Source organism: Pteropus medius, unplaced genomic scaffold, assembly GCF_902729225.1.
Source record: "Pteropus medius unplaced genomic scaffold, Ma_sr-lr_union100, whole genome shotgun sequence".
NCBI lineage: Eukaryota > Metazoa > Chordata > Mammalia > Chiroptera > Pteropodidae > Pteropus > Pteropus medius.
Window position 1 is genome coordinate 15,074,554 of NW_024349519.1, and position 18,038 is coordinate 15,092,591.

At 35.0% G+C, this 18,038-nt stretch overlaps 1 protein-coding gene across 12 annotated transcripts in view; it reads left to right on the top strand.

The window, feature by feature from the left end:
* Positions 1-18,038, top strand: part of SOX5 (SRY-box transcription factor 5) — a 907,668-nt gene that overhangs the window by 307,662 nt on the left and 581,968 nt on the right. The window contains exon 1 of one of the 12 annotated variants that reach the window (XM_039882495.1): positions 11,716-16,905. The exons of the other annotated variants lie outside the window; for them this stretch is intronic. The gene's annotated coding sequence lies outside the window, so the exon portion shown is untranslated. Of the gene's footprint in view, positions 1-11,715; positions 16,906-18,038 lie in introns of those variants that run through there. 12 annotated transcript variants of the gene reach the window in all.

An 18,038-nucleotide genomic window follows, 5' to 3' on the forward strand; every position in this document is an offset into this window, starting at 1 on the left:
GAAGCTATATAAATTTAAACTTGATAGGAAGAATTGCTTCCTTGGTGGAAGAAAGGTAATCCAGGCTGAGGGAATACCCCCAAAAGGCTAAGAGTCTAAAGGCCATGTGGAATTCTAAAGAAGGCCAAATAGACCAGTCAAAATAAAAGAAACTGAAGTTTGAATTGTAGTTTTGCTGCTTGACAAACTGTGTGGTACTGAAGTAGGCTTCAGTTTAGTTATTCATTTATTTATTTATTTTTAATCCCACATAGATCCTGTGTGAGTAGTCTGCAAATAGTAAACATTAAATGCAGGCCTTATTGGTCCACTAGAATATAATCATTTCTGGATTATGGGACTTTTTTTGAAGTATTGAAAATTGTTTAGTTGTCCGATTCATTGATTCATATATTCTTACTGAGTTTTAACCTGTGGCAGGCACTCCTTTAATTATATTGCCTACCTTTTTCCCCATCCCATTCTTGAGTAGAATTTTTACTGGTTGAGGTTGATTTATTATTCTTAGTTAGTTATAGGAAAAAGACTGATTCAGATCTTTTCCACCTATGGAATCATGCTGTCCACACCTCAGACTAAGTCTCCTCTTCCTCAGGTTGTTTGGGGTAGCTATAAAAGAAATTGATGGAGAGTGTTGTTTTCACTTTTACAACAATAGGAAATATGTTCATTATGCCAATTGACTTTAGACATTTATAGTAAAATATTTAAGTCATGGATTACTTAAGTCGTCCTCTTTAACAGTAGTTAAACACGCTGATGTTATTGCGATCTGACAACCATAACTATTATCATATGACAACTGAGAAGTTTTGGGACAAAAGTGCCAGTTAGAAGAAGGGAGCCCCAACCCTGAATGCTGAATGAGTGCTTGCCTGGTGTGTCCCCAGGAACAGGAGCTGACACAGGTGTTCAGCACAGTTGCTTACTGCTTTCCATCAAGAAGGATGGGGGGTTCTTAGCGCTGCTGGTTTGTGGCACTCAGCATATTTGGCAAGCAGTCAGCCCTGGCTGTGGATTTCCCTGGGGAAAATAAAAGCCACAGGGAAGTCATCAGTGTGACCTTCTGCTGGGTAGTTGGCACACAGTTGCTCCACAGGAAGGCTTTCAGTTGTCATTTTCTGAACGGGTAGATATCAGATGCTGATGGAGGCTCCCCTTTAAAGGTGGGAAGAGGAGAAGGAAAAATATGTATTGAGCAGAAGCTTACCAAATAATTCCCAGTTATGAAGCTCAACACCAGCTGATCTTCTGATAAAAGAGATTTTGGCGGGGGAGGGTGAGTTGGGGGGATAGTTTCTTTGGTTCTGTAAGCACAATTATAAGCTTCCCTATTTAAGTCTGACCCATCATATTGAAATGCTGTCACTAGTATCATTAGCAAGTAAAGTGTTGATAACATAGTCAAATGCACAGCAGAGTTCTGGCTCTTAAGTGTCTGGACTAACTCCCAATATTAGGAATAGGAGTCAAACTGCCATCACTTTTCCTGTGCTAACAGACGCCCTGCCATTAGCAGTCTGAAGGCAATTTTAATAAAATACATAGCCCTGCTGAGTTGGTCTCAAAAGATAAATAAGCAATGCAGAAAAGAAGCTTTTGTTTAAAAGTAATTATTTAAACTATGCATTACAGGTAATTTTCTTTTACCAGTAAGGCAAATGCTATCAGAATTTCAATAATGATTTGGTGGCGCTTATCTAAATAATGAGATATTGTCATTTCTAAGAGTTAAAGCATCACTTTATTTTTACTTATATACAAAATGAGGACAAATTGGATCCAGGTATCATGTGCATGTGTTTTACAGTTTATGTTACTTTTTTTTTTTTTTTGGTGAACAGTGTTGTATTCTCGGACAGATTTATGGAAATGTAACAAGCTGGTGACAGAGTTCTGGGAATTGCAGACTTGACTTCCAAACACAGATTAGAACAGGAGGGCAAAGAACATCTTTTTATTTTTCCTTTGCTGTCAGAAAGGAAATCACATTGCAGTCCTTTAAAAACTCTTTTAATAGGATGCTTGTACATAAACCATAGTCACCAGGGTATAATAAATGTGTGCATGTATCAGAGGAGCCAAAGCTTTGTTTGCCAAAAGGTAAAAAGAAATCACAGAACGCTTTTTAAGAGTCTATTTGGAAACCATTAAAACTACCACCTTTCCTTTTATTTTTAATAGTGACACGATGGCCTGAAATCCTTAATATAGAATTAGCCCTGCCATTACAGTAGGCAGAGTAAGAACTTGCCTACATAATTATGATGTAAAGGGCATTAAGAATCAGAAAGTGAAACAGCATGTGCTTTGAATGAGACGGACCTCAGTTCAAATTCCATACAAATCCTCACTCTTTTTTTCATGATATATTACCTTAGCCAAGTTATTTGTCTTCCCCATGTCTTTATTTTCTCCTCTATAAAATGGGGGTAATAATAAAACCAACCCTGTATGATTGTTATGAGGATGAAATAGGACAATACCTGTAAAGCATTTAGGATGGTGTCTGGCACAGAGTATATGCTGGTTTTTATTTTAATGAGCTTTTAAAAATTGTTATCGAATGTTGAACATTGTGCTAGGAGTTGGGATAAATATGTTGATCGATAGATTGCTTCTACTTCAAAACTAAAAAATCTAATGCAAGACAAGCGTTTAAGCAGATAACTCAAGTACTATGTACAACTTGTTATAATATTGATAAGGGTCTTGGGGACATATAGGAGGCAGGGCTTAATCTTGGTCATAGGAAAACTTACTGTAAAATCTTTTTGGTTTGTTTAGCTTTCAAAGGTAACACTCTAAGCTATATATTTTCATCCTGAGCTGTGTGATCAAAGCCAACTAATTTTTTTTTCCAGGAGTGATTTTTCTCAGCTCTTGTTCTTCTGTTCCTCTTTCTTTACATTTATGTAAAACTTTCTTCGATTGCTAGAACCAAGGTTAGATGGTATCTCTAGTTGAGCACTCAAATTCTGTTCAGCATCTCTGCTAAAATAATTTGGGGGAAGAGTTGAAAACACAGACCGTAATCTGATAGATTGCTGATGGTGAGAGAAATTGGTACAAGCCTTTTGAATAGGAATTAGGCAATATCTAATGAACTTATATAGACATACTATTTGACTTCACAATCCCATTTTTAGGAATTTATCTTGAAGATACACCTTCAACAATATGAAAATCACATGACCACGGTTATTCATTGTGGCATTGTTTATAATTGTAAAATATTAAAAACTATCTAAATGATCATACATAGAAATGCAGTTGAATATACTAGAACATCTTCACACGATGGGGAACCATCCAACTACTAAAAAAAAAATGAATGGATATAGAGTGATTTCCAGGCTGTACTGCTAAGTGAAAATAGTGCAGAGAGGGCCTAGAAGCAATAAAACTTCGAGAGTGATGAAGACACCAATTATCTAGATCTTGGTTTCTGAATACCATTCTCTAATAAAAGAAATCAAGAATTCTTGGAGAAGTAGATGGTTCTTGGGGTAAAACAGGAAAAGTGTCTGTCTGTCTGTCTATCTATCATCTATCTATCTATCTTATCTATCTATTATGAGAAACTGGAACATCTTTTGGTGTAAAAATGTAAGGAAGAACTCAAAACAAATGATGGAAACGTTGCAAGGACACAGGAGCCATCCTGAATCAGCTCCCAATGGCCACATCTGAGACATTTGAGCAAGAAAATAACGATAGTAAAAGTATTATACTTAATATAGTTCATGATGTTCTAAAAAGTATGGAATAAATAAATGAGGAGAAAGGAAGCTCTTTTATAACAGTGGGATGCCAGTTAATAGTTGTAGAAGTAATGATGGAAATAGAAAATCACCATTTGGTAAACATCTCAGTAATAATTTTTTCAGGCAAGACTCATCACTGGATGCTAAATTGGTGGTGAAAATATGATCATAAATAGGACACTTACATAGTGTCAAAATATATCCTCTCAAAATGCGTATTAATTACAAAAGGGAATTTTTTATGGTGGAAAAAGCTGGCAGACACCACCTAAAACAAGCGATCAAAGTTAACATCACCAGTAATGAGACATATCAGCATCATGTACCATTCCTATAATTCACTGAAAAAGGCACAAAAATAATTTCTGTCATGTTCATGGAAAAATGCATAATATGAATTTTATTACGAGGAAATATTAGACAGCTCAAATTGAGAGACATACGACAAAATAACTGGGCAGTATTCTTAAAAAGTATCAAGGTCATGAAAACCAAAGAGACTGAGGAATTGCCCCAAATGGAAAGAGACTAAGAAGACATGACTACTAAATATTGGCTCAGGGTCCAAGAAAAGGACATTAGTGGTTCAATTGTTGAAATTTGAATAATACCTGTAGATTAGCTAATTGTGTTGTAGCAATGTTAATTTCTTGGTTTTGATCACTATACTGTGGTTTTGTAAGATGTTGATATTCAAGGAAGCTAGGAACTCTACTATTTTTGCAACTTTTGTACATCTGAATTTATTTCAAAATGAAATGTTAAATTGAAAAATAAAGAATTAAAATGTAGACCTCAAATAAGATATATGTATGTATTATCTAACTTTTTTTTATTTTCATAAAGAAAAGAGTATGCTATATAAGAGGTTACTATCACTAGGCTCTAAGGAGAAAAGAAAAATTATAGTAGAGTGATAAATATGTAGCATTGTGAATTATGTTTGATTCTTGTAACTGGCTCTGTCAAACAATGAAGCCCTAAGGGTACATAGTATACCTCTGCATTTTCTGGTCTATTTGCCAATAAAATAGGGATAATGATCTTAGCAATGTGGTTTCTAATTATGGACACCAATGGAGGAGGGCAGAAATATAAAATATGGAGTCCGACAACAATAACTTTAAAGCACTTGTCAAGATCAAGATTTAATGCCAATGAAGGACCAAGTATATTTTGGTAGGTGTAAAACTCCAGGTTATAAAAATATTTACAGAGAGAAAAGACAGAACTAGTATATTCAGTTCACCAGATGTGTGTAAAGAGATCAGTAATCAGTCAGAAGCTAAAAAGAAAGTACCGTCACAGTACACTGTGCAGCAAATCAGTCATTCTCCGAGAGTCCAGAGTCTTAGGTTAGAGTCAGGGTCTGGTAACTCACACTTCCCCAAGCTTGATAGTGGCAGTGGGGTCAGGGTAGTACTCATTAATGCTTTATGACAGCATTAAAAGAGTAAGGTAAAGGAACAATAATAACTTAGAGTTGCACAGAGTTCTATGTGCCATCAGCTGGTTTTCGTATACACTCATATTTTAAAAAAAATTCATGTTCAATATAGTTATAAGATGTAAGCAGAGAGCTTGATTTCACTGCCTATGTTTTTATAATTTGAAGAAACTCATATCCAGCATTTCCAAAGTCATATAGCTAATAAATACAGAAAGGATTTGTACGGTAGGCCAAGGTGTTCACTTGAGTTTATGAACCTCCTTTTAGCATCAGAAAACCCCTTAAATTTACATGACATTTTTGTATATAAGATTATTTGTCCCCCCACCTCCACCAGAGGAAAGGGTACAGATCAATTGATTCTATCAGATTTTTCAAAGGGATCTGTGACTTAACAGAAGATAAAATATAGATTTCCTTTCCACACTGGTGCACAATATAGAGTGGAAATATTTTTGCCAAACTTGAGAATACAGAACTCTTATACTGTACATCCTCAACAAGCATCATTATCAATAACATTTAATAGAGAGATTGTAGGACTTGCCTAGAATCCCAAGAGTTTGTGCCAGAAATAAAACCAGACTCCAGATGCCGACAGTCAGGAAGTGATTATCCTATTGACCATGTTATGAATTCTTTTCAGTGTAGATATCTAACATCAACCCATGAGACTGGAGGTCTGCTCTCTAGGCCAGACACCACTAACTGGAGGAGGCTGGGTCCAACGAGCATTGAGCAGCTGAGTTCCGATGCTCTGCTGAGACATGAAATAGTATTTTGAGCATTAGAGTGATATGAATAAAGTTTCATAGATTGCTTGTTAATTCTAGGAGTGAAGCTAGGGGAAGTAGTACAATTACCTTACCTATGCAGGATGAAAAGCAGTTTAAATCTGGCAGAGGCCATGGGGTGAATATTCTGAATGTGTTGTCTCATTTAGCCCCTGAAACTCTCCTGAATTACTCTGGGGCATTAAAGAAGTTCCTTCTGTCCAGTGGCAGTATACTCTTTCCTTTGAAGAATACTTTGAATGATGTCAGCGACTTTATATGGCTTTGATATTTGCCAAAAAGGTTACAGTATCTGCCAAGACAAAATGTTGTCCCTATCTATGTGTGTATTGCCATGACAGATCAAATAAAAAACACACTCACTATTTAATTCTTTATCATTAGAATCAGAGTCCTGTATCTATTATAAATATTTGACTTCCAATCCCAAGATTTATGAAAGACTTAATATCAAGATGTGTCATAAAGACCATACAACATTTAAAATTTAATATGATCACGAATGATTTAGAGAGTAATACCGAATCTACATTCTATCTGTATAATGCTTATCTAAGTCAGTGATTTTGTAGACAAGGAACTGAAGCTCAGAGAGGTTAAATTTTGCATCATTTTACATAGTTAATAAGTGACAGAGCCAGAAAAAGAACCCAGATTTCCTGATTCCTGGCCCAGTTTTTTCTTTCCACTATGGCATGGTGCCTCATGACACTTATGAGATTAGAGCAAAATTATATTTGTTTAAATGCATGAATAGCGTTGTGAGTCTTTTGATGATTCTTTGTAGAGGGAGTAAGGTCGCTATATTTTTGATTTTTTTTTTAGCTTTACATTATTAATAAATGAATAATATCCTTTATCTACTTCAAATTAATAAGGTTCTACTAATTTTTTCGTTTAACAATCTGCTTGTAGTTTTGGAAAATACCTTCTTGTTTCCGAATGAATGCATGCATACCCTTGAGTTGCTAGCACTTGAGTTGCTAACCCATTAAATGACAAATCTAAGAAATCATCTCTCTCGTTAGGTGCACTGGATTGCAAATGTCTTTTGATAATACTACAGTGGTAGTGTAGGGATTTGCAACTGGCAAGCAGGAACTGAATTGCCATCATTTGGCTTTAGCAGGAGTTAAGTCTTGTCTCCAACATAAGCATGAGCCAAGGTACTGTCTCCTTTTTTCTAATTTTAGTTGGAACCATTGGCACTGATCTTACCTAGACAGACTAGTGTTATTTCTACCCAGCACAATCTGCTGGCATGGGCTCTATTCCAAGCCATGCAGTTGAACTTCTCCCCCTGGTTTACCAACAGAGATACGATTGGATGTAAAGGACAGGGACTTTCACCTTTTTTCATTAGTAGGCATCCTTTTAGGCATAGAGATTCTAAGTTTAATTGGTTCAATGAATGACTCAGAGTGAATTGGCTGTTATGACTGAAAATAACAATGTGATTTAATTGTGGGTCATGAAATAATTACTCCAACATTTTAGTTCTGAGACATGCCTGTTGATATGTTTAACTACTCAAGGGTGAGAGTAAAGGTGAGAGAAGTGGTGTGTGCTTTCTAGCCCTCACCTGTTCTCTACTGGAGCAGATGAGTGTACATTTGTCCTGTCATGATCCCTAGTCATGGGCATTCATCCCTGCTGGCATCTCTCATGACCTCATTCACATTGGCTCCCATTTGCATTCCTTTATCACAGCCCTCAGTGAGACCTCTGCAGACTGTCAGCATTCTTCCTCAGCTAACTCTCATACCATGGGGTATCAAGAGGGAACGTCAAGGCCTCTTGAAGCTTGACCTTTTTTGCAGCCATACCTGAGCCCTTGGTATGAGATGTCTGCCAGACTGCTGCCTCACAGAGAGCCACTCGGGAAGCTGGCCATAAATCCTCTTTTTGCTTGGAGTCTAAACATACATGGGTTTCTACTGTTTTCTGTCTTATTCCAACGTCTCCATTCTGAACTTGCTCTGCAGAAGCAGGAATTCAGGGCCCTCACATTAGCGTTTGAGGTCTCTTCTCCCTGGTAACTCTTCCTTCTCCATAAATTAAAAGTGCCCAAAACACTCAAAATCTTTTACACGTACAGTGATTTTTCATATGGAAGAGCAGAGGATATTTTTCTCTGGTTCCCTGTGACCCAAATGAGAAAGACTATACACAGAATGGGGAGTGTTAACATATCGGGTCATTATTTCATATATCATCATGCAGGGAACTCAGTGGTAAATAGAAAAAACACACTGTCCTCATGGGGGTCACAGTGAGCTCACATGGAGTTTATAGTTTTTGTTGTTCTTCCAAACAATAGGTATAAACACGTCCACAAATAGAGAGCTTCTGATAAATTAGAGAATAAGTTAACATTTTATGAAAAGGAAGGCTTTGAAGTATATATCACATCCTGAAGATCTGGTTGAAAAATAGCAAATTATTATCCAAGTAGAAAAGAATGCCATCTATTTAAACCACTTCTTTCTCTCTCTCTCTCTCTCTCTCTCTCTCTCTCTCTCTCTCTCTCCTCCCTCCTCCTTCCTTCTCCTGTTTCTCCCCACCTCTCTCCGTCACATTTTTCTCTCCTTTTATTGGATAGTGCTTTTGGTAGAAGGTCTGTATTTCTTATCTGCCACATTCTGGTGCTAACTTTTGCCTTGTTTTGGACCATGATGAGCTACTCTCTTATAGTATAAGTGGCCCAATAAGATGAATAATAATGAATAATAATCATTAAACAGTTAGACCTTAGTTTATGTGGGGTGGATTATGTCATTTAATTATCAGAGCAGCTCTTTGGGAAAAGTATCACCATTGTCCTCATTTTACAGATGAGCAAGTCAGTGCAAAGAGAGAGCAGGTGATCTGAGAGCACATGATAAGTGGGCAGAGCAGGATTTTATCTTATACCAAATTCTGAGTCCCTATCACTTAGGAATTGTATTCAGATTCAAGTTACAGAAACCTGAGTGACAGTAGTTTGAATAAGATGAGTTTGTTTTTATTCCATAATACAGGAAGATCAGATGCAGTCTAAGCCAGCAGTTCCACCATGCTATGAAGCACCAGATTCCTTCCAGCTTTCCCTTCTACCACATTTAGCATACATCCTTGGTGTAATCTTACAAGAGGGCTGGTAGGGCTCTAGCAGGCTAGTTCTAACTCATGTCAAGGCAGGAAGTAGGAGATGCACAAACCAAAGAGCAGAAAGGCTGAAGCAGTCTGAGCTATCCTATTCTAAAAGCTCTACCTCCTCCACCTCACAACTTTCATTTATATATCAGTGTTATTAGCAAGGTTCTATTTATATGTTTAATTCCTTTATTATAGTGAGGAGAGATTAGATAGCCAGTTAGTATTCTCTGCCACAACTCTTAATCCCCCTTGCATACCACCTTTTCCAGTCTTATTAGGAATAGGAATAGGGAATTTAAAAAATTATTTTAAATAAGCCATAAATTTTCCTTTGAGGTTTCCTCTGAAGTCATACTTATTAAAACACACACACACAGACACACGCGCGCACGCACGCACGCACGCACGCATGCGCGTGCGTCTCTTGAATGGAAAGATATCCATCTTTGGTAAAATAATTTCTGTAAAATCTTCAGCAGATATTTAGCACAGACATGCTTATAAGGGGTTATTAAATTAATCTAGAAATGAGGAACTGAGACATTACCCAAGTTTAGAGAAACTGTCAACTGATTAAACCCTGTCTCCACCTTTCAAAATGCTAATTGACAAATGGTTGGTTATTGGGATAGAAATATTTCCTGTAGGATAGATCATTCTGAGTTATATATTTTTGTCTTCAAGCCTGGTGAAACAAAAATTGCTAATCAGAATATTATTTGCAGGAAGCAGTATGTTTTCAACTTCAAGAAACTAAAATTCCATGAACTTATTTATCCCTTTATATCCTAATGTTTGAATAAAAACAAGAGGTTTATGTTTAAGCAGTGAGAGAGTATTGGTTGAAGATTGCAATAAAATATGACGTATGGCTTCTTTACCCAATCAACTTTTCTTTGACAAAAACTTACCTTTTTCTTCTCTGTTACCTCAGTTTCTCCATTTAGAAACACTGTCATATATAAAGTACTTCCTTGTGCAGTTTATTTCAGTAAAATATATTGCAATAGAATGATAATTCACAGGAATTCTGACTAACTCAGTTCTGTTCTCTTTTAACCCATCTATAGTGCACAGTCATTGTTTTATCATGTCATTATGAATGTGCTTAATATATAATATTGTTTCGATAACACATTGACCTTCAGCTGCTTTATATATAAGAACCGCATGCTTCATAGCAGATAGTGCAAAGCCAGACCAAATCAAGTAAATATTTTTTAATGTCTTTATATATGGAACATATGTAAACTATTAGGTAAACTATACCCACTCCAAGATATTTATTTGGAGTTTTAAGTTTGTTCTTAACAAATCCCTAACATCAATGTATTTTCTAATTGAGAATATTCGTTAGTTGAATTATTTTTAAGTAAGGATTTACAGACTTTTAACATTGAAAGCAATTGAAAGCAATTCTATATTTCTTGTCAAATTTGGCTTACCTCCGTAAGAGGAAATTAGGGGATTCAGTGAATATACACTAGAGAGGCAAGCAGTTTGGATTACTTAGGTTCATAACTTCCTCTCTTATTCAGTAACTGTTTTTAATTTTAATTAGACAGTGTGTTGAGTTATCCTCTTTCTCTTTTCCAGTTTTAAAGTTGCCAAAGATTGCTATATGCACGAAGTAAGTATGCATAGAAAAGATAATTAATATAACAATCTTTTGCTCTAATTATTTGACTAATTCATGTGAAAGTATTAAATGGGCCTTGATTAGTTGGATAATTGTCTGAGTACTTAGTTCGTATGTTGAAAACATGGCCTTAGACCATTACTAAGAATTTTTCAGCAGCAGGAAGTGAACTGAATTTATTTAAAAATGGTGACTATAAACAACTTGGTGATTTCCAGAAATGTGAATTTGTTTTTAAAAGATAACTAATCTAATATAATATTTTATGTGGTTATGCTTTCCATCAGTACTCATGATGTGATCATATAAAACTTTTCTAGTGTCGTTTTCCATAAAACAATTTATTTTAGACTGCAACTAGTAGACAATTGCTTTGAGTTTTGGAGATAAGGATCACTTAATATTTGTAATTCCCCAAAACATAACATTAGAGCCTGTATCATGCCCATTTCTAATGTCAGTCTCTCACTATTGTTGAATCTCGACATCAAGCCCACTATCTAAGGAATCTCAGCCTTCTTTTCTATTCCATGAACTGTAGTTGACAAAAGGATTTCTAAAAAGATAATTGTATTGATTAATTTAATTTCTGAGTTGAGCATAAGGTTGTAAATTGGAGATCACTCATAGAAATTGAATACAAAGGGAAAATCTTTTTAAGTTTTTTTTTTTTCTGGTGTTATTGTGATTTATTCTGAACTCCTAAAAGCTTTCCAGCCTCACAGAGCTTCAGTAAACTTCTAATGGAGTCCTGAATGCCAGCTCTATTTTTGTTGTTTGTACAGTTGGTGGGAAACCTTTAGCTAGTAGGATGAGTTCTTGTTTTTATTCCTATTGACAAACTCATGGATAACACTTAGGGACTTCTAATATTTTAGTAAAAAGAAGTTTTCTGGTGAAACCTAATATACATATATTTATACAAGTTTATCTATATATCGATATATTGTTCCTGAAGTATAAGTATATAGTATATCAATATTTTTAATCAAACCCAATTTTTATACATATGTATATGCAAGCAAATACCTCCACCTGTGCATGTATAGTGTCCATATTTACTATATGTTAGCTGGTTGAGTGTTTCATTAGATAATAGGCTCTCTAATGCTGAAACTATTTTATCGACATTCTATCATCCCCAATAGAGTATGATAAAGTGTCTTTTACACAAGGGATGCTCAACAAATAGTTGTAATGAATGGTGACCAAAAGAATACACATTTAATCAGAGAAAAATATGTCATTTGATTTTGATACAGATAGATGGGAAAGATGTCACTTTAAGAAAATCCCTTTTCTTGTCAATTAGTACTGTTTTATGCTTATCTACTTAGATGGAAGCTAAGCTCTGCCACTTTTATATAGTTTTATTTATAATTGTGAACACGTTGAACCACATGGGGCCATCAATCAGTAGAGAGATGAGGGCCCAACAGAATTATTTCTGTAGGTGGCCAATTTTTTTTCAATCAAGGACAGCTGAAAGGTCATGATTAAAACAGTGATTTTCTTGAAATTGCAAGTAACTGTTAGTGACTGTTTTGCACAAAGATGTCAAAACTACTTTTTCTTCTAAAAAAGAAAATTATAAGCTCTAAAATATTGGCAGTTTTCCAAATTTCACTTGCACTACTGTAATGTATTTTAATTACTGCTCTTTAGTCAGTTTCTTAAAAAATATGAGGCAAAAATAAGTTAGTGTGATAGTAAGAATCCATGGATTAAACAATAGGCATCTAATGCCTCACCAATGGTGTATCTTCATTACCCAATATTAGCTAAGAAGAAGGATTTAACAATTTTCACCCATGGAATGTGCATAGCATTCATTCATAATTCTATAGAGAGATGAGGAATGATATCATTGTGTATTTCTATTAAAATGTGGCAGTGATACTTGAGATGTTTAAGTAATTTGCTTAACCTAGACCAGTTAGCAAAAGCATTCAAGGATAACAAATGTTGCTAGCGAATTCTGTATGTAGGTCTGAGTCAGAATTGACTCCCGTCCCTGGATAGTGGCAGGGAAGACTAACTGCTGGTTGTCATCATCTTTCAGATGAGGTGTAGACATGAAGTCCTGACCATTTGTAGTCATTAAAGATTCCTCGGAATCTCTGTAGCAAGAAGGGTTTTAACCACAGTGTCCTGGTCAGTTTCCAAATCAGATAATTACATTCTGCCTCTTAATGTCTTCCTGCAGGTTTTGTTTTTGTTTATTTGTTTGTTTGGGGTTTTTATTGTTTTCATTGATTGACTATAAGGAAGCTGTAGTTTTTCAGGTGCATCTGTCCTTGGTTTTAAGCTATTGTGTGCTTTTAAAAATCTTCTTCAGACTATACTCAAAGAGAACTGAAGAATTTTGTTAGATTCGTATTATTTTAGCCTGTGTTAATAATTTGTTTTCCATACTTTACAACCTTTTTTAGTTTAATTTTTTAAGTACGCACATGAAGGAGCAAATGAAAAGAAATAATGGCAGGAGGAGCAGAGCTATGGTGGCAGACATTGACTGATAGTTGAGATATGGTCCCAGTGTAACTGCTGCTCCCTTTTACCTTGAAGAAAGACACTGGAAGATAAATTACTCTTGCTGGGTTAAAGGAGGGATCACAGGAGAATATGCAATGTTCATGTAGAATTGAAAACTGGTAAAGTTCCATTCAAGCCCAAGAACAACATGGTTCATTTCCATGTTATACGTCAATCTTTTTTCCCATTGATAAGCATGTTAAATTTAGATTTGTAAGGCAGAAGGATATGTATCTGATTTTAAGAGCAATATTTTGATATGTCATAATTTTGATGGCCATGTTTTGAATTAGATATTTCACTCATGATTATGTTTTATAATCTACAGGAAGATAAAATTCTATCAAATCAACATTTATTGGAAGTCAATCATATTAAGAGAACTTCATTTGATATCTTGAAGATATTTTATTTGGTTAAGAAAAACCTGTACCAAGTATCTTATTATATTTCTATTGGATTGAAAGTGATTTTTAGCTTTGTTTCTATTTTATTTATTCAACAAGAAAGATGGTAAAACAAAATTCAAAGTAATTTAGACCAAACTCAAGCATAAATTTTATCCATTAATCTTAAAACCTACCCTGCCAACAGCATTATATAGTGGGAGAAGCAGAAGCCCATGTGTCAAAAGAGCTGTTTTTTTTTCTTTTTTTTTTAATGCTGGCTCTTACAAACTCTGTCACTTCCAAATGGGAAAGTTGCTTAGCTTCCCTGTCCTAGTTTTTTCATTGTGAATAGGAATGATTCTAAGATGTTTTTACCTACCACCTTAAAGAGTTTTACCCAAATGGTAGAAAATTAGTTCCTTTTAAAGTAATTTATCTTTTATCAGACTGGTTTTACAGATAATCTTCAATTTGAAAGTACTCTTCATAGGTTTTCTGGAATCTTAGCTTGAAATTAAACCTGTTCTGTGTTCTATATGATGGAGCTTTTTTCTTCTCTAATATCACAGACTCTAAAATATTTTCTTTCCAATACTGGGAAGTTTTGCTTTTCTCTAATTCATCTTTTTACCATATTCAGAACACATATGATAAAAAAGGAAAGACTTTACCCTTTCTCTGTCATGTCTAGTTAATCTGAAAATTCCTATACCTGACAGAATCAAGTCCCAGTTGTTGTAAGTACTATAGAAGGCTGAAAACTGAGTATTGGAGAAAATGACTAACCAGGAGTAGACTGTTAGAACGGATCTTAGCAATATGAGGAAGCTCATACATAAAAAGCATCAGATGATTGCATTGTAGGAACATATCTTCTCAAACAGATGCTGAATGTCTAGCTGTGGGCTGTGGGGATTTTCCAGGGAATAGGGGTGGAGTGCCATGATGAGAAACTACATCAACAGATAGCAAGAAGCAGTCAAACTGATAAACTGGCCTTGAGCAACAGAGAGACTTGGCAGAAGTAGCAGAGACTAAATTTTCAACCAAGATTAAAAACCTGATGACAGAGACCTGAAGTAAAAATTACAGAAACTAAGTGTGGACTCAGTAAGGGAGCAAAACACAAAAATTAAGTTACTGAAACTTACTGAAGTCTACCTGGCTTTGGGACTGGACAGTGAAGTAACTCATATCTTGCTCTAAGGTCTTTGGTTTTCTTACTCTAAGGTCTTCTAAAGGCCACCTCCTATCTCACTCCCAAATTCACACAAGGCAGGAGAAGGGAGAATTTTTGTAAATTTGGAAAACATGATCTTCATTCTCTTCTCTCTCTCTCTCTCTTTTTTTTCACGTTTATGTCAATCCAAGGAAGATTATTTCCTACCTTATGTGGTTCTGTTTTCTCTCAACCATCAGCTTTCTCTACTTGAAGATTTTGTAACCTGTGTACAAAAGTTACACCCGAATTCATTGTTTTAAGACACATTTCAACATATTTTAAAATATGAGATTGGGATGCATCTTAAATCAATGGTGTGTCATAATTTAATTGCCAGAGTATTTTTTCTCAATACATAAAATATTGAGTTGTTCCCAAATAAATGTCATCTTGGATGAAATACAAAGCTTATCTAACTAAGAGTCTATTGCTGCCAGCAATGGCTTCATATAGAGTCTGAATCATAAGATTCAAGAATGTTTATAGTGTTCCATGATGTCATTGACATTAACTATCACTGGCGTTTGATAGAGGCCCAGTAGTTCATAAAATTCCTGAGTGTCTAAACCATCTTTCCCCATCTTGCCACACTCTAATTACAGAGAAACAAAGCAATCACAGATGGCTCTCCTAAAGAGGAGACTCCTATACAAGTTTTTAAGAACTATTTGTGTCATGTGTAGGAATGCATTTATTACATCTGACCATTCTTCTAATAGAATTTTTTTGAGTTTGAATTTGGATAATCTCTGTCTTCTCCATTTATATACATATATACACGTGTCCAAAAGTGGCATCCTGGTGTTTAGAAATGAACACAGGATCTCTTTTCTTTGGTGGATCCTATCCCAGTCAGGAACGTCTGGGGTAACCTTCATGTATTTTTACAATTCTTCTCAGTTTCCTCACACTGGGGCTTAACTTTGTGTTTTCAATATTGACTTCTTTGGTCATAATATCCTCCCCAAAGTCTCATCTTTGTCTAACAGGAACACAAACTTGCAACTAGGATGTTTGAGTAACACAGAACTTTTTTTATTTTTCTAATTGCCTATCTGAAAGGAAATAGATATTTGCAAAGTAATTTATGTCATTGCTTAAATTTTTCTTTTAAATTAATGTTCCTTTCCTTTGTCATAAATAGAAGCCCTTCTTCTCTTATTGTAAGAGCTATAAGATATCTCCTGTTGGTAAGCTTAATATATGGAATGTGTCCCAATATTGAATCTTAACATTTGGTCAAAGTCTTGATTTCATGGTTTTATACAGATTATATACATAAAGTTTTTATAGGAAGAAAATAGTGGGTAGGGCCAATGAGAAAAGAAAGTACACTATAACTTTACTTGAAAAATGAAATGAAAAGATTGATAAGAACTAGAATCTATAGACTAAAAGAGAACAGCTATTTACTATGGGCTTGGATAGACTGCTTTCCCCCCAGAAACGAAGCCCTCATTTGAAGGCAATATTAAGCTTCTATTGAGGGAGAACTGGATGTTAGAATGAGACCTCATAGGTGAGAAGTGGAAACTATCCGCTCATTTAGCACTGCATTTAGAGTTGCTGCAGTGGTAGAGATGATATTTGAAATCACCCATTGACTGCACCCCAAGGAATAGTATGTATTCTAAATATCTTTGATTACATGAATGTGAAAAAGAGCTTTTACCAAAAAAAAAAAAAAAAAAATCATAGTTTCCAGTTTACGAACTTACAAAAATGAATGAGAGGTTTTGTTTGTTTGTTTGTTTGTTTGTTTGTTTTTAATGTGGATAGATCTCTGGATTTTAGGCCTTTGAACTACTAGAGAACAAGCAGGTTCATGTTTGTTTTACTATTGTGATACATTTCAGTGGTTAGAAGTCAGGGAGATACTTTGGATGCTGAATGTCTGCATTATCAAAAGAATTCAAGTTCTACCAGCCATTTGAAAACCCTACTGAAGAAGTTTCCAGTGATTGATAATAAGTGAGTGGAAGCTTTGAGACACATATGGGGAAAAGTTACTGTAGCAAAAATGAGTCGTAATGTGGTACTTGACTTGTGGTAGTCATTCAATTTAGGATTTCTATCCTTGTAGATAATGTTTTCTGGTGGAATACATCTAAACAATATCATCGAAGCTAATGGAATATCATTTTTAACAAATCATTTTTGGAAATAGCTTCTTTCTTACAACTATACATCTTCATTAGAAGAGAATGTCGGTCGTTGTCACCTTTTACTTGAAGCATTTTATTAATTACTTAGCTGGTTTCTCTACCTCCAGGCTCTTCCTATGGTATCTGTTGCACAAACTACAAATTGATTAGTCTTCTTAAATCATGGCTCTGGTCCTGTTACTTCCCTGCTCAAAAATGGTAATGGCTCCCTGAATAACCAGCTGAATGACTTCTGAGCTTATTAGCTTGATGATTTTCAATACCCTGTATGCCAAGGGCCTGTCCTTGATGCTGTAGCCAACTATTAGCTACCCTTTAATGCCTAGTTTAAATGTCTTCCACTTTATCAAATCTTCACATGTTGTTTTGGAAATAATATCTTCTTTTTTCATTTTTAAATATTAAATAAATATTTGTTGTTGGACTCATCTTGTTTCTGCATGCAACCTTTATATAATAGAAGCAGTTGCTATTACAAAGAATAAAAATACATTGGATTTATTGTTGATAATACTTATGTATAAATATCTCAAAGTACTGATTATTCAGAGAGTTCTTTGTCACTTGTGGATTTTCCAAAACTTTGCTTTTTTTTTGCTTCATCCTCATGCTGCCTAACTCAAGCTTTTTGCCTTATTCATTTAAATACTAATTTAGGAAGTACACAGAAAGAAACGAAGTACTCAAATCACTTGAAAAGAAAAGAGAGAAATGCAGGTTTTGTTTTCTCCCGGTCTTTGATCATAACTATAATTCTTTGTAAGCAATCCAATAAAACTTCTCATTGAGTTGCGCTTGTGTTTCTTTTGAGTTCAAATTTTCAGCCTACCATCGATAAATTAAAAATCCATTAAAAGCTATAAAAGCAGCAGAAGTTACATATTCCTTTTGCTGTAGTAAAGATTTTCTAAAAGATTTTACATTAAAATTTCATTGCTA